Raw genomic sequence first — 23,023 nt, forward strand, 5'->3', positions numbered from 1 at the left:
ATAATCCATTGTCCACAGAATCGCCAGCTGCTTTATATCTGGATGATGCATTGTCACTGTAAGACTGGATGCCTTCTGACTCCTAGAAACGGCCAATTTAACATGACCCCATGCTGATTATAGACAGAGCTGTGGACCAGGCAGGCAGGCGTTAGGGGACTTCAGTAAAATCTTTAACAACTAAGACTGCACAGCAATTTTCCTACCTCTTCCTGACCCCATACACACCAAAAAAAAAGAAATTATTGTGTAGAAATTTAAAAATCTCTCTCTCTCTTTGGGAGAGGGGGTGTCGGGGGTACTGGGCCAGCAGTTGGCAACAATTTATATCAATTGAATTGTGAGCTTTTTTGTAAAAGATATTTATTCCTTTCTTCCTTCAAATTAATAGCATTTTTTATTTTTAATTTTTATATAATTTTAAAAGATTACTGTCCATTTACAATTTTTACAAAATATTGGTTCTATTTCCCCATGGTGTACGATACATCCTTGAGCCTCTCTGACACCCAGAAATTAATAGTAGTTTTAAACAAACCTGATTACGTATGGGTATTTATAAATTTGACTTTTCTTTGGTCATCTTCTCTTTTGTCTTTATTATAAATTTTTAAATAAGAAATGCAAAACTGTATTATAAATATTTTAAATTCTTTCTGCACATTATGATATTTTGGCGCATTAAAAATCCTTTCTGGCTGAGAAAGGACCACCCCTCCAGGGACTAGACAATTCTTAGAGATAATAAAAGGCCCAGATGGGAGTATGCCTCTGATACACAAAATAACCAACCCACAGCCAGACCTACACCCCAGGAGGCATTCTTCCCCTGCCTTAATCATCCCAGGGCCAGGTGCCCTAAGCAGGGGACCATTCCTGTAGCACAGAAGTTTTCCAATGAGTCAACCCTGAACTGTTTACCCTGCTGTCCTTGCCTTTCCCCAGCAAACACCCATAAAAGTCATGGGAGTTTCCTGGGGAAAACTTCCCCTCACCGTCTTACGCCTTCTGACTGCCCTGGTGTCTTTCCCTGTGGTCCTGCATGTTATGTGTGTCTCCCAACTCTAGGACTTGCGAGTATAATAACCTTTGTTTTTCCTGAGTCTCCCCTGTGTCTCCTTTTGTGGCTGCATCTGACCATCACAATAAAATATACATATACATGCAAAATTTTGCCATTTGCAGCAACATGGATGGACTTGGAAGGCATTATGCTAAGTGAAATAAGACAGAGAGAGACAAATACTGTACGATGTCACCTGTATGTGGAATCTAAAAAATACAACAAAGTAGCGAATATAACAAAAAAAGAATCAGACTCACAGATCTAGAGAACAAACTAGTGGTTATCAGTGGTGAGGGGGAGGGGCAAGATAAAGGTCGGGGGCTGTTGAGAGGCACACACTACTGGGTGTAAGATAGGCTAAAGGATGTATTGTACAACGCAGAGAATATAGCCAATATTGTGTAACAAGTGTAAATGGAAAGTAATTTTTAAAATTGTATAAAAAATTGAAAAACACCCAAAACAACAAACAAACAAAATATATATACACATTATTTACCAGAAACCTAATGAGCCAGAAAAAAAGTATTTTTAATTAGCAAAATGCATATCTTAAGTCATGCACTAGTGGGAATTCTGCATATGGACAAATTATGATTTTATATTGTTTGCTTGTGGAATTTCCTTCTGAAATTACATGCATTATCAGAATTCTTTCTCCTGAACAAATGGAGACAAAATTCAGAACTCTAAAGAGAAAAAGATGGAGGTCGATGCAAGAAGTCAATAAAACATCAGATGAGTTGATAATACTAAATACATACCCCAAAGGCCGCTGTCTTTCAGTAAACATTTGTTTCTCTTTTTCTCACAGATTCTTCCTCTTGCAATGATACCGCTGCACCTACACCTTGTCAACAAGTGGCCGTTTGTAGAAGCTGCTAAGAAAACACAGGGATGGAATGAGCAGCTTTGCTTGCACTCCTACAGGGACCAGGGATGCATATTGCTCTTCTCTGAGTAACAGGACATTCTACACTGGAATCTTCCACAAGTTTCAAGGGAGGAGGACACACAAGCAAACACAGCATCCTACCCCTGACCACCACCGTCATCTCCACCACACCTGCCCTTCTGATTCTTCAAGGCCTTCTAGCGTATCCCGAACTCAAGCCCGAGGGCGAGGGGTGCGGACTTTGCCTCCCTTGGAACTTGGGGAAGCCACACTGTCCCTAAACACCTGACAGCCTCCAGACTGTGAGCTCTAGCCTCTGGATCTGAGACCTGCCCATTGCTGATGGCCCCATGACCTCAGGCCTGCCCCCAATCCTCCCTTGACCTCTCAATTTCTTCACCTCTAAATTCTGGATCCTGCAGTTGACAATATTCAGATACCAGCTGGAAATACCTATCCTAGTCATTTTTGGTAGGCAATAGCTATAGAGAAACAACTGGTAAAGTGAGTATTTTAACTGTGCAAGAGTTAATTGGATGTGTCAACATGACTGGGCCATGGCCGGGGTGGGGGACCAGATAAAACATTGTTTCTGGGTGTTTCTCTGAGGGTGTTCACGGGTCAGATTAGCCATGGAATTAGTGTCTCTGTATATGGCCCTCCCCAGTGTGGGTGGGCATCAGCCAATGTTGAGGGCCTGAATACAGCAAAGGGCCTCTTCCTGCCTGCCTAAGGTTCACCTGAGACACCCTTTTCCCCTGCCTTGGACTGGACTTACACTGTTGGTTCTTTTGCTTCTCAGGCCATCAAACTGTGACTTGAATCACCCCAACTTTCCTGGGTGTCCAGCCTGCAGACCTAAAACTAACCCTAACCCTAACCCTAGCCCTAACCTTAACCCTGCAAATCTTGGGGCATCTCAGCCTCCATCATCACGTGAGCTAATTTCTCATAATAAATCTCCATACGTCTATGTATATCTCCCATTGGGACTGTTCCTCTGGAGAACCCTGATTAATACAAATAGGAATCCTGTACTTCCTCTGTGCATGCCAGAAGGGAATAAATATGTATAATATCCACCTTTCTTTATATGTACAAAAATGAATAAATATACATACACAGATGTCTTGTTTTTTGTAAGTTCTGAGACCATTATTCTTTCGTTCCATAAATATTTATTGGGTATGCCAATGAGCTTTTCTTGCATGACAAACGATGAACAACCAAAGTAGCTTTAAATACAACTATTTGTTTACACATGATGCACCAGGCTGGAGATGTGGTCTGGCCTCAGCTGAGATGGGCTTAACCTGTGTTGACAGTCACCAGGGTCCAGTGGCCTCATCAGGTGCTTGGCAGCTGGTGCCGGCTCTCAGCAAAGGTGATGGAGGTCACAGGCCATGTGCTGTTGTCATTCACGGGCTCACCCAGGCTTACTGGGGGGTGGGGGGCAGTCAACAGGATTTCCAGAGCAAGAGAGGCCAAGCTTCAAAGGGCAAGTGCTCTTTAATCCTCTGTTTAAGCAATATTTACTAATTTACTAACAGCCAGAGCAATCCCCAAGGCCAAGTCCAGACACAAGATGTGAAGAAACAGTCCCACTTTCGATGGGAGCAGTGGAAAAGTCATTTGCAAAGGAGTGTGAATAAGTGGAGGTAAAATTTGTGGCCACCTACCTCAATGGGCACCTATTCTGTGCCCAGCATTCGGTGATTTGATGACAAATGACCCCCCCAAAAAAAAAAACAAAAGTGAAAAATAAGCAAAAAAGAAAAACGGACAAAGTAATCCCAGCCCTCATACCCTAGAGAGACAGAGCTTAAACAAACAGACACATAACACATAAATAAGGCTTCCCTGGTGGTGCAGTGGTTAAGAATCAGCCTGCCAATGATGCAGGGGACACGGGTTCGAGCCCTGGTCCGGGAGGATCCCACATGCTGCGGAGCAACTAAGCCCGTGCACCACAACTACTGAGCCTGCACTCTAGAGCCCACAAGCCGCAACTACTGAGCCCGTGTGCCACAACTACTGAAGCCCGTGCGCCTAGAGCCCATGCTCCACAACAAGAGAAGCCACCGCAATGAGAAGCCCGCTCACCGCAACGAAGAGTAGCCCCCGCTCGCTGCAACTAGAGAAAGCCTGCATGCACCAACGAAGACCCAATGCAGCCAAAAATAAATAATAAATAAATTTAAAAACAAACAAAAAAACCATATAAATAAATTTGTACAGAGTGTAAGAAGGAGTGCCAGGGGAGAACAGCCAGCTAGAACCCTAGATCATGAGCCTCAGGGCCCTGTAAGGAAGTGAACCTGATGCCACCTGCCCAGGGGGAGGTGCCAACCGCAGGGCACTTCGGGACCCTCAGATCAGGTAGCCAGGTTGTGACCAATCAGGACCCTATGGGGCTTTCCTGGCATAGGACCCCAACCCCCCATGTCCTCTGCCTGCCTCTTGTCTGTAGAAAAACTTTAGCCAAAGAATAAATTTAATCAGAGAAATGAGAAAAATGCAGACGCGACGGAAAATCAATCAAACAAGACAAAATAATAATAGTTTAGTCACTAAGCATAGTCAGGGCCCTTTAGTTCCTCCTCAAGGGCTAGAGATCATATTCTGAGCCATGTCCTAGGAGCTATCTTGTAGACACTGAAACCCCTACCACGTGGAGAAGTTAACTACATGATGACTGGACTGTAGCCATCACATGAGCTGCCACAATTCTGAGAACTGGCCTCAAGGAAATGGGAATTGATCCTGGAACTGAAGACTAACTGTATCTAAAACCATCAAGAGGACGCTGGTCAGACCACCGATGACCAAGTTCAAGATGCCTGTCGGAGCTGCCTGTGCTGTTTCTACATATAGCCCCTCCCTCCGCCTGTGCACCCCTGAAACGTCCCTTTAAAAGTTCTTGCCCCCTGATGGGCAGTTGGGAGTTGGCTGTGGACACAAGTCCGCCTTCTCCCCAGGTTGCTGGCCTCCTGAATAAAGCAAACTTTCCTTTCCTACCGACACTGCCTCTTGAGTATTGGCTTTCAAGCAGCGGGCAGCTGAACCTGAGTCTGGTAACAGGGTCAGTGAAACCAAGTTTCATCTGGGGTCTTTGAAGGAGTTTGTTCTCTCCGAGGACTGATGAAAGTGGGGTGCACTGGCCTTTCGGGGGGAAGCTTGACTGCTTTGAAATGGCCTTCAACTATAATGACCAAGAGCCTTCTTTCTCCCTGTGGCAAAACAGATAGGACACCATAAACACGGAACACTCAAAACTATTAATTACTTCGCAGGTGGGTGGAGTAAAGAAAAAAATATTAATTTTGTTGCTATTGTTGTTTGTTTTCTTTTAAAAAAAAGTTCCGTTGGTGAACGTTGGCCCTTACGTATCACTATATGTCACACGTTTCCAGGACCATAAGCCTGGTAGCCTGGTTGGTGTGAAGCATCCCAGCCTTTAATCCCGTGTGTGAACCTCACACCTAAATGTCGCTGCCCACACTGCGCCAGCATCCCAGCCTTCACCCTACTTCCTCCTACTCACAAAGCACAAAGTCATATACACAGGGTCAGAGAATGTACCTCTTATTCTCAGCCAAAAGGATTCCAAAACGCATCTTAAATCAAATGATATAGTAAAACCCCAAGAAAGCAAAGCCCTGAAAGAACCTTATAATTAGGATGGTGAAATAACTTATTCCCTACACTTGGACATTTCTGAGTGTGAAAGGAGAGTGCTATAAATAATTAGCTAGGACGATAGGCATAAATAGGTCTGCATCACACGTAGTTGACAGATGAGCAATTCAGTTACCTAGTTACAGATATTTTTATGAGCGAGAATGATTCCATGCCCATTTAAATGGTGTTACATTACTCTAGAAATTATCTCTTATTTTAAAAAATCATTTGTCTGAATTTAGGGAGCAACTATTAATAGTACGGAAAACAAATCAAATTTTGCATTAACAGTCAAAATAAAAAGGACTAGGAATCGTATAGGAGGGTGGACTTATTTGAAGAAAATACATTTTTTCCCGCCATAAAGCAGCTTTTCAGGTCATTTAAGAAAGCAGAGTTGATGGGAAAGTGATATGGAAACAAAACAAAAAGTCCTTTTGCTTTGTGGTGCATCATTTTTCAGGTTTTAACTTCCTCCTCTCTTTTGAAGTTTGAAAAAAGCTTTCTTGATAATTGGGCTGAGTGGTACTTTGCTGGTTCCCTAAATCGAATCCTTCTGGGGGTGAAGAATACGGCTCTGCAGTAGCCATGCTGATGGTGCGTGAAAATGACTGGATGATGAGAGGGACGAACCCACTGGGTGTCAGGTGCCTCATGTCTCCATTGTCTTGGCAGCCTGGAGCTCTTGATTAGAATTTCTGTGGGCTGTGAGTCGCTTACTTTTTTTAAAAGGGCGAGCAAAAGAGGTCTCCGGGGTCTTCCCTGGTGGCGCAGTGGTTGAGAATCTGCCTGCTAATGCAGGGGACACGGGTTCGAGCCCTGGTCCGGGAGGATCCCACATGCCGCGGAGCAACTGGGCCCGTGAGCCACAATTACTGAGCCTGCGCGTCTGGAGCCTGTGCTCTGCAACGAGAGGCCGCGATAGTGAGAGGCCCGCGCACCGCGATGAAGAGTGGCCCCCACCTGCCACAACTAGAGAAAGCCCTAGCACAGAAATGAAGACCCAACATAGCAATCAATCAATCAATCAATCAATCTTTAAAAAAATAAAATAAAATAAAATAAAAGAGGTCTCCGGAGTGACTAAGGTTGGCATCTTCCCAGGCCATGAGTTGCCCATGTGTCCAGCTCGTGAACAACGGGAGAAAGTCCACACATTGGCTGAAAAACAAGCCTGTGAAGCTATTTTGAGAGCTGTTGATACTCTTTAAAATAGGGCATTCTGGGAATTTGACAAAATAACGATATAGCTGGGATTTCGAACAGGATTTGATTATTATTCAGAGTGACAGGAGTTCCCTCTACAAGCCTACACTTGGGGAAGTATTTAGAGAAAGAGGTGAAGAGGGTCACTTAGAATGATGCCCTGGTGACTTCTGATGGTGAGTGAATCGGTACCTATTCCAGCCGGTGCTTCATTAAAAAAAAAAAAGCCCCCAACCATTTCTATCTCAGTAATGGATGTCTGGCTACAGGGCCAAGAAAACAGCATGAATATAACAGTGAATACCCAAAGCACCATTTATTTTTAGGAAAAGAGGTGTCACATTTGAATACTTAGGCCTTGACCCTTGGCTCTTGAGGGAAAAAAAAGAAAAAGAAAATTTCAACCAGCTATTGTTAACCCGAAATAGAAAAGATCACCAATATAAACAGTATCAAACCCAAACTTGGGATAATTCAAATAGTTTATAATATCATTTTAAATAAAAGCTCTATCTCTCTGGCTCTATAAGGATGGGGTGCGGGGTGAAACGGAATGACTGCTAATGGGAACACGGTTTCTCTTTGGGGCGATGAAAATGTTCTAAAGTCAGGTTTGATGGGGTTGCTCAATTCTGTGAATATACTAATAAACTTTGACTTAAATTGTATATTTTATATATTTTAAAATAAATTTATTTATTTATTTATTTATGGCTGTGTTGGGTCTTTGTTGCTGTGCGCGGGCTTTCTCTAGTTGTGGCGAGTGGGGGCTACTCTTCGTTGCGGTGCGTGGGCTTCTCATTGCAGTGGCTTCTCTCGTTGCGGAGCACGGGCTCTAGGTGTGCGGGTTTCAGTAGTTGTGGCACATGGGCTCAGTAGTTGTGGCTCACAGGCTCTAGAGCGTGGACTCAGTAGTTGTGGCTCGCGGCCTCTAGAGCACGGGTTCAGTATTTGTGGCACACAGGCTTAGTTGCTCCGCGGCATGTGGGATCTTCCCAGACCAGGCTCGAACCCCTGTCCCCCGCATTGGCAGGCGGATTCTTAACCACTGTGCCACCAGGGAAGCCCAAACTGTATATTTTAAAAGGGTGAATTTAATGGTATGTGAATTATATCTCAATTAAAGACTGGACTTAGCCAATGGAAGGCATTGATGCTAGACTGGCAGGCAGGAGGAAGAAAGAGTCCAGGGTGTTCCTCCCCTTTGTTCTATTCCTCAGGCCAGGTTTGCAGCAGTGGCCGACTCCCCTCCAACCTCTGTCTCCCACTTGACATGCGTTTTGAGGGTCTAGCTCCACTGGGTGATGCTGGGATTTAGTAACACTGTAACTGAGCAGGACCCTCTGTAACCAGGACAGATGCCACCCACACCCATGTCCTCTGCCTGCCTCTTGTCAGTAGAAAGACTTTAGCCAAAGAATAAATTTAATCAGAGATGTAAGAAAATTCAGAAGCAAAGGAAAACAGTCAAACGGGACAAAATAGTAATAGTTAATGGCTACATTAACAAAGTCAAGGACCTTGAGTTCCTCCTCAAGGACTACAGATAATATTCTGAGCTATGTCCTTTGAGCTGCTTTGCAGATATTGAAACCTCCACCAGATGGAAGAAGTTAACTATATGATGCCCACAAGCATGTAGACCCCAGACCAGTTGGAACCAGAGGTTGATGATGGTGACTCCCAGTTACCTCACCACCAACCAATCAGAAGAATGTCCACAAGCTGATCACACACCCCACAACCCTCTCCTCAGCATGTAGCCCCTTCCTCTTTTCCCTGTATTATCTCCAAGTAAAACCTGAGGAGTGGGGAGTTGGTACTTTGGGACATGAGTTCACCTTCTCCCCAGGATTGCCAGCTTCCTCAATAAAGCTATCTTTCCTTTTACCCAACACTTGACTCTCAGTATTGGATTCTTGAGTGACCAGCAACCGAAACTTTTGTTCAGTAACAACATCATTGCCTTCCTTTGCCCTTCAATCCACAAAATGCGCAGGGAACTAGGAATACAACAGTGGAAATAGAGATATCACCTACCCACGTGGAGTTTACAGGCTAGTCGGTAAATGCCATTCCATTTAAAAGTAAAATCACAGTGGCTGTACAATTCAAATCGTACCTGTGGTCATGCAGTCCTTGACATTGAAAAGTAATGATTTTTCTTCTCCACAATCTCTGGGATGTCCAGTGCTCTCTTTAAGATATTTGCAAAATCTCAGTAAATTTATGTTTGTGTGGTTTCTTCTATAGTCACACTCTAGAAGCTGTGATCTCCACCATCTCACATATCTGAATCCCCAGCCTGTCTTCTTTTGTTCTGCTCTAGATCACAATCCAGCAACTTTTCCATCATCCCCCCAATATTCCACCTAAAATTTCACTCAAGTCATCCCTAAGTTGAGCAAACTTGAGAAGAGCAATCAGAAGGTCTTGCTGACCCTCAGAGCCAACTTCAGCACACAGACAACTTTCTCCAAAGATGTGCCCTCTCTTTGGCCTGATTTTCAGAACTCTTCAACTTCAATCCTTTTATATTCTCAAGTTTACTTTACACATGGTAGTCAGCACCTCGCTTCGGAAAGTGGGTGTACTTGTTTCCCATTGTTTTCTTGATCCAGAAAGAATTCCCACATAGAGATGTTACAAGAATCAAGAATAATATAACCAATGCCCATATACATGGGGCAGAATTTGGTTAAAATATTATGAATACTGTTGAAGCCTCCTGGGTGCCCTTCTCCAATTTTATTCTCTCTTTTTTCCCTTGATGGAACTACTCTCCTAAATCTGGTTTTAAGCATCCTCTTGGACTCCTTTAATTAGGAGTTTGCAATTCTCCTTGGCTTTGAACACATCACCTTCAATACCAGGTGAGATGATTCAAAAAGGGGAGACTTCACATTTAGGCTCAGGGTTATCAGATCTAATGGATACTAATATATCATAAAGAGACAATCTATTTCATTACCTTTTTAATTACTTGGTCTAATACATCATTTGCCACCAGGAACACTGACAAATTAAGAGACTTCTTAAAAAATGGTCTATATCGTATCTGTCATGAATTCACGCTAACCCAGATAGAAACACAGAATCTACCTTTGTATTGCTTTCTTGCAAATAATTCAGTGTTCATAATTAATATTAACTTAACATGTGACAAAGTGCTTGTTTCTGTCAAATGAAAAGGTTTGTTTAAATATATAGTGGGAATTTTTTCTCTAATTACAGGTTTTAGCGTTTTCTCTGCCCTGTTTTCCAGTCCTACAGTATTGCTGGCAGCGCACTTGATATGGGAAAAGAATTTAAAATACTCTATGGGGGGCAGAGGAGAGAGTTGAAATGACTGATGTGTGTGATAAAGTCACAGAAAGCTGCAGGGAGAATTCACATTGCTTAATTCAGCAAAAATATTAACTTGTGTTCTGTAGTGTTTGGTGGCAATAGAACTTATAAAAAATAATGTTTGGGTAAAATCCATACACCTATTTTGTATATACTGGCAGGTAAATTGGAAACTCTGGGAAATGTATAAGTAAATACGTGTTTTTGTGGGTGTCTTGAGTATAAATGGGGTGTATCAGCATTTACCGTTCATTTCTAACTTATCCAGAAAATGGGGTGAGGAGATGGGCAGCAACACCACGGGCGTATGGCATCGTGGAGGAGGGGCTCTCACATGCCATTCTTGGAGGGAACATTTAACATCCTTGAAGGGAAGTGGAAACATCCCCTTGTACCTGACTGTCAAAGGCCAACATTTCTTTAAGCCTCGGAGCATGCAATAAACATTTCATTAGAAAATATTTGATCCTAGAATGAATATTCTTCTTTAGGAAACCGAATGTTGACTGCTTACATTTTGTATAGAGAAGCACTCTCTGTAGAAACTGAGATCTATAGAATCTCAGAAGAAAATGTTTTCACTCTGCAATAACTGCATCCGACACTTTCATCTTTAGAAGCTATTGTACTCTGGCCAATTTTTTTCTTTGGACCTGGGAAAAAATATAATTTTAAAACACATGAAAGGGATATCGCCCCTCAAGAGTCTGTTTCTGAGCAATCTGTGAAAGCTACTCTGGTCAATATTTTACATATTTTGAAGGAACATCGGAACGGGAGGCATCACCCCTCTCTAATTAAAATGGATTTCACTAAATATAGGAACTCTTGAAGTAAGAGCTATTACAGTGCTCCGGAATACACGTGCGGCTGGGATCAGTGCTGTCTGCCACAGCTGTGGGTCATTGGCAGCTGTGTCTGTGCCAAGGTGCTGGAGGGCATCTCTGGGCATCATCTCTGCGCTACTCTGTCTCCACTTGGTCCTCGGAGCTCAGAGTCCTGAGACCAGGGCTGCAGCCCTGGGGTGTGGAGGCCACGCCACTCTCGAGTGACGACTGCTCTTCATCCGCTGTGCTGTTCACTCATCTGCACAGACACAGTGGTGCTTTCTTCGTCATCAGCCTCTCTAGCCAGTGCAGAGGGAGGCTGTCATCCTCACCCCATGATGGGGAAGAAAGTTCTTGCTCAAGAGAAGATGAGGGTGCTGGGGGCTCCAGGCTTCTGCGTGCAGACTCTCCTGTGTTGTTGTGTGGATGTAAATTCAGGATTATGTGTGAACAAACACAGAACAGGAAAAGTTTCAGCCCACTTCTAGGCACTAGACTTCTTGCACCATCATTCCATCGAATTATCTGTGGATTTCTTTTTTTTTTAATTTAATTTTTATTTTATATTAGGGTATAGTTGATTTACAATGTTGTGTTAGTTTCAGGTGTACAGCAAAGTGGTTCAATTATAGTATACATATATCCATTATTTTTCAGGTTCTTTTCCATTATAGGTTATTATAGAACATTGAGTAGAGTTCCCTGTGCTATACAGTAGGCCCATATTGATTATCTATTTTATATATAGTAGTGTATAATATAAGTGGGTTTCTTAAGGAATTGGTCCCATCAAAGGTTGATGGAGGCCTAGGTGATTCCATTTTGACATAACAAACTAAATTTTTTAATAGTGAGATGCCAAAATCAGATTACAGAAACTGATGTATTTCAACTTTATATTCTCTGAATTCATACTTTTAACACATGACAATATTTTTACATAGGTTCTTGTGCTAGCTACATACAATTACACCACTTACCAGATACCGATTCATACCACACTGTGGATTTCGTTGTCTGGTACTGTGTGAATTTTAAAATATTGTTGAATGTATTGTATCATGCCTTGCTGCTATCAAAACCCAAAAGAATAAGAAGTCAAGCTGAAAGTTCTATCCAGCAGTCTTAAAAATCCACCTAAAAAAATGAAAAATGTAGCCGAACATCCAGATGGCTGTTCCCAATGTACCAGCCCAGAGTGAGGATATTTACAAATACCCAGTCTGCACATTGCAAACACAGGCTAACTCTAGTTTCCTCTGCACTCTGTGTGGCTCATCACTTCACCCAAGTCTTCCAGAGTTGCAATTAATCTCTTTGTGTGAGATTCCATCAGCATGGTCATCTGGTTTTTCTCCTGACTCAATTTGGTTTTTTTGGAAACAAGATAGCAATCACTGTAAAATTAAGATAAAATCTGACTTTCTCAGGAAGTTTTCAAGGGCAGCTTTGGAGAAAATAAAAGTAAGGTTATAGCTCTAGAGAAAGGGTAAAGTGGATGGAGTGAAACAATGCTGTGACTTGAGAAAATGCAAACCATGGATGTAAAGTGAAAGACGGCAGGTTTATCATTCACAAGAGGGAATTAACTGTAAAGTACAACGTTCCCTTTTTGTTTTCTTGCTCTCTTTCTCTTTTCTTCTTCTCTTTCTCATAAACCTAAGACTGAGAAAAAGAAGAGAAGAAGGGGAAGGAGGGAGGGAGGGGTAAAAGTCTTCCCTCTAATGCTTCTTTTCCATTTTCCCAATAAATTATGAACTTTTTTAGTGTAAAAGGTGTAAAAACAAATCAACAATCCATCACTTTGTACATGTATCCTCTTCCATGAGGTAAGTGATGGGGAGAGTGCTTAAAATAATTCTTAAAAGGCAAGGGAGTTAACAGACGTTCAGTAATAATTTGAATTGTTGAGAAAAAAGGATCCATTTATTCACCGGCCAAGGCTATTTCTGTTAGGTTGATTCTGTCCAGTATAATGTAAATGTTACTTATTTGTCACTGGATAATTAATCAGCATGTGGTATTAGTGTGCTTAGATCCAAGGATTAATTATCATTATTTAGTATAAAAAACCCATTGAATGAAGGTGTCTTTTAGATGGAAAATGCACGTTATCAGTGGCCTTTTGCCTTGGTCCCCCTAGACTATACAGGTGCTGTGCTGTGTGTGTTCCTTGACTGAGATGAATTTTAATTTTTGCCAGAATGAAGGGCACAGGGAAACTTACAGAGAGCAAGTCAGAGAAGAAAAACAATATGTCTTTACTTTTATGCTTGCTCTTTGCTTTCTTTTTTTCCTCTTAGAAACCTTGGCTTGCATTCAAACTCTGACCAACTAATAAAAAAAAAGAAAATTAAACAAAGAAGCTATGGTATTAAATACTTATGTCTTTGTTCTTTTTTTTTTCTGATTAAAAGTCACTAAAAGGTGAAACTAGGACATCGTGGAATAGGCGAGATTGACAATTAACTTAAGGGGCTAAAAAAGACTTTAAGTTGAATTAATTCATATGAAAAGTTTGAAATTAACACTGCTTTAGAATGCTGTTTACGCCAAGTTCATTCATGCAGACAAAATGTGTTAAAAATCAGGGGATCTGTGTTTGATCAAAGTGGAAGGTTGCCTCCGTGAATTATTTTCACTCCCTCCCAAATTGCTGCAACAATAACTGTGAATTGATTTTATTTTTAAGGAGGAAATCAACAAGGACTAAGAGAGACAAAGGAGACCACAGGAAGAAAAACTGCTGGACGCTAAGCTAAATCATATTCCAACAGGGAAAAGCTAAGCCTCAACCCAGTTTATTCCAAAGAACCCCTCAGAGGTTCAGGAATCCTGACACCAGAAGCTTCCAGAAGCAGCTAGACAGGCAGGGCTGGCAACAAGAGCATTTGCTTAAGAAGTTGGATCCCTTCTCCAGCTCCTTTCATCTTCCCAAATGTGGCAGAACACATGATTTCTTTCCTGTGATGACTAAAAAGGCAGGGGGCTCAGGTACACTTGAAGGTGAGCTATTATACTCGATACCAGCAGGGCATTCTGAACCCTGATGAGACGCACAGCCCTCCTCACCAGCTGGGCTCCAGCATGATGACTGCCAGACCACGCCTTGCACACCGTGTTCACAAGATCCACCTCTGAGGAACTGCAGGAGCTAACGGGGAAAGACACCAAGGTACTGGCATCAATGGTTCAATGAAATAGCCCAGCCCAGCCTGCACTGGACATTCTCCACCATGTCCCTTACTCCTAAATGGGAGTCAGTGGGGTTCACATCCATGAGGAAATCTTCTAGCCCAAAGGTACACGCCGAAACAAGCAAGCACATAACGAAAAGCAACCTGAAGGAATTACAGCTTTGCAGAGAGAAGAAAATTTATAAAAGAAAAAAAAATAAAGATCAAGACATAGGGATGGGGGCTTCCCTGGTTGCGCAGTGGTTAAGAATCCGCCTGCCAATGCAGGGGACATGGGTTCGAGCCCTGGTCTGGGAAGATCCCACATGCCATGGAGCAACTAAGCCCGTGGGCCACAACTACTGAGCCTGTGCTCTAGAGCCCGTGAGCCACAACTACTGAGCCCACGTGCCACAACTACTGAAGCCCACGGGCCTAGAGCCGTGCTCTGCAACAAGAGAAGCCACTGCAATGAGAAGCCCGTGCACTGCAACAAAGAGTAGCCCCCGCTTGCCGCAACTAGAGAAAGCCCGCACGCAGCAGCGAAGACCCAACGCAGCAGAAAAAAAAAAAAAGACATAGGGATGTAATCAGAATATACTGGATGTCGAAATTACTCTAAAAACAAATCACTTAGAAGTATTGAAAATGGTTGTCTCTGAGTAGAGGAATTAGTAAGAGTTTGGGGTAAAAAATATAAATAATAAGCCTTACTGAATTATTTGACTCTGTGAGGTTGTAAATGTCTAACTTCGGTTTTTTTTAAACACAATGATTCATGCCATTTCTTTCCAAGTTTTCTTCCAAAAGTTTAGATTTTCATTTAAAAATGGTTAAGGTGCCTTGTGACATGTTGAATCATTTGATAATGCCTTAAAGGAGTCTGACTTCTCATAGTTCAAATAATCTTATCCGTGAATTTACCCTGCTCTGTGGGATTATGGCCAAGGCGAGTCCAGATTCATCAGAATACAGTCAGCTCAAAGGTGAAAAAGTGAAATTATAAAACAGCTGCACATAGCCAGCTGGTTCACTCCCATTACCGGACAGAATCCATTTCAAAACAACTTCAAGGAGTACAATTTAAGTGTTTAACATCAAGATATCGAATTGATGATGCAAGGCTAAAGTATTACTGCTGAAACTCAAAGACATCCTGCAGATAAAAAATATTCATGCAGAAAGGAAGCTGCTTTTGATAGAACATTCATTCTAGTACACAAGAATCTTTAAAAAATCGCTTAGTACTAGGAATTATGAAATGTAAAGATGGTCAAAGTAGGTAGAATTAGTCCCTGCTGTAGGGCCGCCATTAAAAAAGAGTATCTAGGCAAAGGGTTTCTGTTGGTGTTTCCCACAGTTTACTTACAGTCTTGGAAACCTGTGTTCCTTATCGTGTCCCTCCTGTATTGTCAATCCCTTTTGTGTTAGAACACACATGGCTAGGTGTTTGGGCTGAATATCTTGGGAGTATAAGTATTAACACAAAAGCAACAAGCAAATCAAAGCAAAACAAAAAGCATTGTTTGACTGTTCCTCATGAGAAAATAAGAATTGTGGCACCACGTCTAAGATTTAGAGTGGGAATAGAGCATGTTAGGCAGGGAAGGGCAGGGGAGGCACCGAACACGGGCTAGCCCATCCCAGGATGTTGGTAAGCAGAGCGTGGGGTGAATTTCTGCCCCTGCCTAGCCTTTCTGCTGATGCCCTTACACCCTGCATATTCAAGGTTAGTGGACATGGCCAAGAGAGAAGAGTCCCATAGATAGCTGGAACAAGGGATTCTGAAGGCGTTTCCCTATGGGTGAGTAACCAGAGAATGTTTTAAGTGCAGGTTTATGAACAGAGATGCCTTACATTCAATTTGCGTGTTTCTGTAACGGAAACCCTTCCTTTGCCTCCTCTGCCCACCACCTCACTTCACCAGATTCTACACAACTCATAAATGCTTTGTGTAAGTAAAGATGATGTGAAAATGAAGGAAGGCACTGAGTTTTACACCTGGGGTTTACAGCTTGCAAATGAGAGAAAAGCTTAGAAATAAAAGCCAAAGGGAGACGTGACTATAGGATGATAAGCCTCAGGAATCCTCATAACACTGGGGGAAGGCTTTAGACATCCACAGAGAAAAAAGGGACTTTCAAACCATCTTATGCAAATGCCAAGGTCCAGCAGATCCCAGCCGAACCCTGGGCAACCTGTATAAGAAACAGGGCATAAAACTGCAAAAAAAAAAAAGACAACCTGGATGAACTGAGTTGATCTTATTTGCCAAAACAAAACACAGGCCATGTGCCATCTGTATTCTACATTGCGAATGGATAACAAGGAAAAGATTTCCAATGATGGAAGCCCCGAATCACATTTAATTATATATTTATTTAATCATCTTCATTGAAAAGAATAGGATTCCACAAAATGCGGGTAGTCCTAAAACGGAAGCCTGTTGAAGGGGAGGCCGTGTTAATTCACTTTCTTCTCCGTTTGCCCTTTATTTGGTTGTCATATGTTAGAAAACCTGCATTACGTAACTTGATGTGCATGGTAACTTTCACCTCTAAGACAGAAGAAGGCCTCTTGGTCTTCAAATGAGGTCTAAGGGTGACTGATAAATTTTGATTAGTTTGGGGAACTTTAAAATGACCATGTGTTGTTCCAAATAGCCACGAATTAAAAACTCATGTTCTGAAAAGTGCATTTCCCCCAATATTCAAAGCATGAGGCTTAGAACAGAAGATCCTGAGACCTAAATCTATAGATTCCATAGAAGCAACTGTGAGGCAGCTCAGCTGATTCACGGGGGTCTGTGCCTCTGCTATGACCACGGACTTTGGTTCAGCCAGAAGGTAAGTTTCAAAAAATGATAGCGAGTAATGTCAAGGTCAAAGTCACACACACATGCATGTATACACTCACACAGAAACACATGTGCACACAAACCTACATATATGTACATGCACACACGTCACACAAACACAACATATACCCGTGCACACACACTTACACCTGCACACACCTGCACAAACCTACATATATGTACATGCACACACATCACACAGACACAACATATACCCATGCACAGGCACAGAGTACAGATGTGTTTCCCTGGCAATGTCCACAAGCACAGTTCAGCAGCCAGAGTTGTGGAAATCTGTGCCCCTTACTGTCACCTCTATATTCTATATTCCCTAGACTATTACATACCTACCCTCTTCTGAGACTGGATTCCAAGACTTTCTAAAGATGGCCCCAGCCTGCATTTTCTGCCCCACCTCTGAGTTCTCCCTCCTACTCCCTCTAAACTGGATTTGTCTTGGCTATTTACAATAGCCAAGACATGGAAGCAACCTAAATGTCCATTGACAGAAGAATGGATAAAGAAGATGTGGTATATACATATATGTGTATATATATATATATATATATATATATATACACACACACACACACATATGCATACACACACACAATGGAATATTACTTAGCCATTAAAAAGAATGAAATAATGTCATTTGCTGCAAAATGGATGGACCTAGAGATTATCATACTGAGTGATGCAAGTTGGACAAAGAGAAATATCTTATGATATCACTTATATGAGGAATCTAAAAAAAATGATACAAATGAACTTATTTACAAAACAGAAACAGACTCAAAGACTTAGAGAAGGAACTTATGGTTACCAGGAGGGAAGGGTGGGGGGAGGGATAGTTAGGGAGTTTGGGATTGACATGTACACACTGCTATATGTAAAACGGATAACCAGCAAGGACCTACTGTATAGCACAGGGAACTCTGCTCAATAATATGTAACAACCTAATTGGGATAAGAATTTGAAAAAGAATAGATACATGTATATGTATAACTGAATCACTTTGTTGTGCAGCTGGAACTAATACAACATTGTTAATCAACTATACTCCAATATAAAATAAAAAGTTAAAGAAAACAAAAACAAAAGGTAAATAAACTGGATTTGTCAACATTTGGTAAATAAGACAAGGCCTTCCCTCACCTCCAGGCTTTTCCTCACTCCTGCCTACGCCTGGAGCACTCTTCTTTCCATCTCCAACAGGCAGAATCTAGCCAACCAACCGTGAAGATGCTTCCAGAGCCCCCTCCTATATTCCGTCTTTCTCATAGAGGACTGTGGGAGCCCCCATCCCATCCTATACCTACGGCAACACTTAAAAAATCCCGTGTAAGCCTACCTCCACTCGGCATTGAGAGCGGAGGTTGGTTGCTCTTCTCCATGTTTCCCATAAAGTCACTGACAAGGCCTGCACCACTGAACATGAGCTGTACTTATTTAAATTAACAAGGAAAACTTTTTTTTTCCTCTGTCGTTTTCCTCTGCCTTCCTAAATATGTTGAGAAGATCCAGAACAAAATCATAAAGTGAAAATCGCCACAAACATAAGATTGGCAGGCCTCATCTGGAGGCTTTTCATCACTTTTTCTACCTGAGGTGCTCTGGCCAACACTAGCCCTTGTAGGCTGAGCCCACCTCCTACAATTTTGGCTTAAAAATCACAGATACTCACATCTGCACCCTCCTTTGAAGGCGCAGGTGAGCGAGTGGCTCAATTCTGACCAGTGAGAGGCTGAGGAGCATTTCGGTGCTTCTGGGAAATTTTTTTCTGTCCAATAAAAACAGAAACGCACTCTGAGGTTTCCTCCCCTCCTCCTTCTCCCTCCTTTTGGTGTTATTATCATGGGAGAGAGTGTTGCCCTAGAGCAGCAATAGCCACTTTGACACCATGAGGAAACAATCTGACTATAAGACTTATGAGCTAAAAAGATGAAATAATCTTATGTCTTGATGACATCATTGATCCACTGACCCATTCCTGGAAATATCCTTCTGGAATAGTTATGAGATAATAATTTTTAAAAATAAGTTGCATACTCTGGACATTTCATATAAAAGGAATCATACAGTATGTGGTCTTTTGTGTCTAGCGTCTTTCACTTAGCATTCTGTTCTCAAGGTTTATCCGTACAACTCATGATGTTTTAAAACACTTAACTGGTGATATTAATGGACAGTTAGGTTTGAACACCCATGGGTATTAGGACAGAGGGCCAGTCTCCACAACACTTAGGACCATGTCTGGCGCTGAAACTGTTTAGGTTTCAATCCCAATTCTTCCCCTTACCAGCTGTGTGGATCAGAGAAGTTATCTAAATTCTGTGTGCCTCTCTTAATTAGTTGACTGAAAGGAAGTTATAACACTTATTTTATAAAGATTTTAAGAGAGTCAAGATTATCAAGAGCTTGCAAGAATGTCTGTTAAGAGTCAGCCTCTAGTGAGCTATTATTACTATCTGTCGAAATCCTGAGTAGATGAAATCCCCCGTAGGTGTCAATTTCAGGCCAGGAAAGGGGGCATCTTTCCATCTGCCCCCTGAGCCTTATTCACCTCTGTAGCCCAGGGCTGGGAAACACCGGGGCATCTGATACATGTTTTCTGGGAGAATAAATCAATTACTGAGTATGTGTTCCTCATAAAGTCCTTTTTGTCTTTTCTTAAATTTACTAAATCTTTTAGTTTTCAAAAAAAGGCAGACACCAAAATATCGTATGAAATCTCACAACCATTAAATATTAGTAAATAAATCAATGAAAACATTCAAATAAAACGTCTTGGCTGGTCAAAGCCTTCATGTTTCAAATTCTAAGATATATATATGTGTTTTGTTGCTTTTTTCCCCTCAAAAACAAATGGGTAAAAACACAACATTCGTAAGCGCAGGAAAGTAGATTCACTCTCATTGAAGCAGTAGAGATTTACTGATGGGCATAAAGAGTCTCACAGAATGACTGAAGGCGAGGGAGGGAGAGATTCTAGACGGAGCTTCCAGGAACATCCCCCAGAACCACTTAATAGGACTGGCTTACGACGGGAATCCCAAAGACTCTGCCATCACGGAAGCCCCCATCACTATCCTTGACCCCAGAAATACGCTGCTTCCACCATCTATACCCACAAACAGATGCTCTGTGCTTCTGTCTGCTTGTTCAGCAATGCCTCCCGCGGGGGTGCCTGAAGACTGGAACTGGGTTCACATGCCCACAGCGCTGCCCCCAGGAAACTGATAACATCATCTTCTGGATTCTGTGTTGGGGATATCGACTCACAACAGATGTTAGCCAGAGGTACAGTCTTAAACTGGAGTAAAGTGATAGATGGTTACAAGAATCTAATTCCATTTCCTCCTGGGCACGCAGCTAGCTGTGCGGCATGTCTCAGCATCCTTTGCAGTTAGGAGATGTCACGTGACCAGGTTCTGTCCAATGGAAGTGGCAGAGTCACATGAGCTGCTTTTGGGCTTGGCCCCGTAGACTCCTCCCACACAGTCCTCTTCCTGTTCTCTCTCCCCTTCAGCTGGCAGGACGCACAGACCCAGCAGAGGACTTTCAGCTCTAGGGATGACAGGGCCAGAGCATGAAAGGGGCCTGGGTCCCTGAGTGACTGTGTGGAACAGAATACCCCATACCACCTGAGCTCATTTGACTCTGTCTGGGTTAAGCCACTGAGATGCAAGAGTGTATCTGTGTCTATAGCCACCCTTATTTTAAACTAATACAGGGCAGACCTGAATAATAAATCAGTGTCCCATGCATAAGCACTTGCACCCTCAATTTTAAATTAAAGCTTCAATCCCTAAAATTGCCAGGCATCTTTTTTTTTTAATAAGCAGATACTCATTTTTAATTATTATTTATTTATTTATTTATTTTTGGCTGTGTTGGGTCTTTGTTTCTGTGCGAGGGCTTTCTCCAGTTGCGGCAAGTGAGGGCCACTCTTCATCACGATGCGCGGGCCTCTCACTATTGTGGTCTCTCTTGTTGCGGAGCACAGGCTCCAGACGCACAGGCTCAGTAGTTGTGGCTCATGGGCCTAGTTGCTCCGCGGCAAGTGGGATCTTCCCGGACCAGGGCCCGAACCTGTGTCCCCTGCATCAGCAGGCGGATTCTCAACCACTGTGCCACCAGGGAAGCCCTGCCAGGCATCTTTAAAAGAATAATCCCCGTCACCCCAATTAGACTTATTATGGGTCCGGCAACCGATCAGTATTCAGTCTCTATACCAACACACACCAAACATTTATAGAGCTGTCAATGCCTTGCCGTATGTGTTGCCCAATAACCAGGTTTCAAAATGCAGTCGTATAAAGTACTGAACACTGTGGAGCAACCAAAACCCTTGTAAAACCTTGTAAAACCTCTGTCAAGAAAATGCACCAAACTCACTTTATGACCCGCTCTATCAGGTACTGAAATGTTTGCATATTTAAAGGTTTTCATGGTAGAGAAAATCATTTCTTCTTCTTTATGGGTCATTTACTTTCCTGCATGTTAAGTTAACAGGAGAAAAAAAAAAAGCTGACATTTCCTCTAATACGTTACTTGATATAAATATGTATGAGTCGCAAATGCATTCCTCCAGGGAATGCAGGGTGTGTGAACTCAGGGTGTTGGTTCCCTTCAGGCCCCAGGAAAGGTTGCTGTTATGTCTCCATGATTGACCTTCCCCAGAAGTTCACCCTGAAAGCTCCCTGAGCGTGAAATTTCTAGTTCAATTATTATCTTCCAGGTTATCTAAGTACTAATCTCTCACCACATTTTAAGAACCAAAGGGAATATCTTAAAAAGTTGAAAACAAGTGAAAAAGTCACATGTGTAATTGTTACTGACAATTTTAAGACTGGGATCCTTTACGATCCAGAAAACCACTGACTGATTATCTTTCATCTTCTGCTCTCTGATTCTTTGTATTTGGCCTGGAAAGGGAAGTGGTGGCATTATGACCTTATTCTGTGTGATGTCGCCCTTAAGATTAAACCTTGTGGTTAAAATCTTGGATTCTGGATTTGAGAAGCTTGGGTCTCAATCCCGACTTCACCACTAACTTGCTCTGTGACCCAAGGGTCGTTTCCCCTTTAAGCCTCAGTGGCCTCATCTATAACATGATAAAACCGAAAACTCTCACTGGTGTGTGAGGGTTGTTAATGAGATAAAATACATAAGATGCCCAGGGCAGTGCCCATCACACAGTTAAGGTTGTTTTAATGAGGTAATGTTATTTGTTGGGTTTTTTTAATAAAAAAAAAAAAAATTGTAGGGCCTCCCTGGTGGCGCAGTGGTTGAGAGTCTGCCTGCCAATGCAGGGGACACGGGTTCGAGCCCTGGTCTGGGAAGATCCCACATGCCGCGGAGTAACTAGGCCCGTGAGCCACAACTACTGAGCCTGCGCGTCTGGAGCCTGTGCTCCGCAACGGGAGAGGCTGCAACAGTGAGAGGCCCGCGCACCGCGATGAAGAGCGGCCCCCGCTTGCCGCAACTAGAGAAAGCCCTCGCACAGAAACGAAGACCCAACACAGCCATAAATAAATAAATAAATTTATTTAAAAAAATTATACAGTTTTTAAAGGTTACTTTCCATTACAGTTATTACAAAACATTGGCTATATTCCTCGTGTTGTACATACAGCCTTCAGCCTACCTTACACCCAATAGCTTGTACCCTCCCCTCCCCTACCTCATAATGCCCTCAAAGTCCATCCATGTTGCTGCAAATGGCAAAATTTCATTCTTTTTTATGGCTGAGTAGTATTCCATTGTGTGTGTGTGTGTGTGTGTGTGTGTGTGTGTGTGTATGCCACATCTTTTTTATCCGTTCATCTGTTGATGGACACTCAGGTTGCCTCCAGATCTTGCTTATTGTAAATAATGCTGCTATGAACGCTGGGGTGCAGGTATCTTTTTAAGTCAGTGGTTTTGGTTTTTTATGGATATATGCCCAGAAGTGGAATTGT

The 23,023-nt window shown here is 42.4% G+C and overlaps 1 long non-coding RNA gene across 7 annotated transcripts in view; it reads right to left on the bottom strand.

The window, feature by feature from the left end:
* Positions 1–23,023, bottom strand: part of LOC132347437 (uncharacterized) — a 213,312-nt gene that overhangs the window by 47,785 nt on the left and 142,504 nt on the right. For 5 of the 7 annotated variants that reach the window (XR_009497186.1, XR_009497185.1, XR_009497188.1 and 2 more), the window contains one exon: positions 1,831–1,947. This is a non-coding gene — a long non-coding RNA (uncharacterized LOC132347437). The remainder of the gene's footprint in view (positions 1–1,830; positions 1,948–23,023) is intronic. The other 2 variants (XR_009497191.1, XR_009497190.1) reach the window with 1 other exon arrangement.

The sequence above is a fragment of the Balaenoptera ricei genome, chromosome 14 (genome assembly GCF_028023285.1).
Source record: "Balaenoptera ricei isolate mBalRic1 chromosome 14, mBalRic1.hap2, whole genome shotgun sequence".
In the NCBI taxonomy this organism is placed as follows: Eukaryota; Metazoa; Chordata; class Mammalia; order Artiodactyla; family Balaenopteridae; genus Balaenoptera; species Balaenoptera ricei.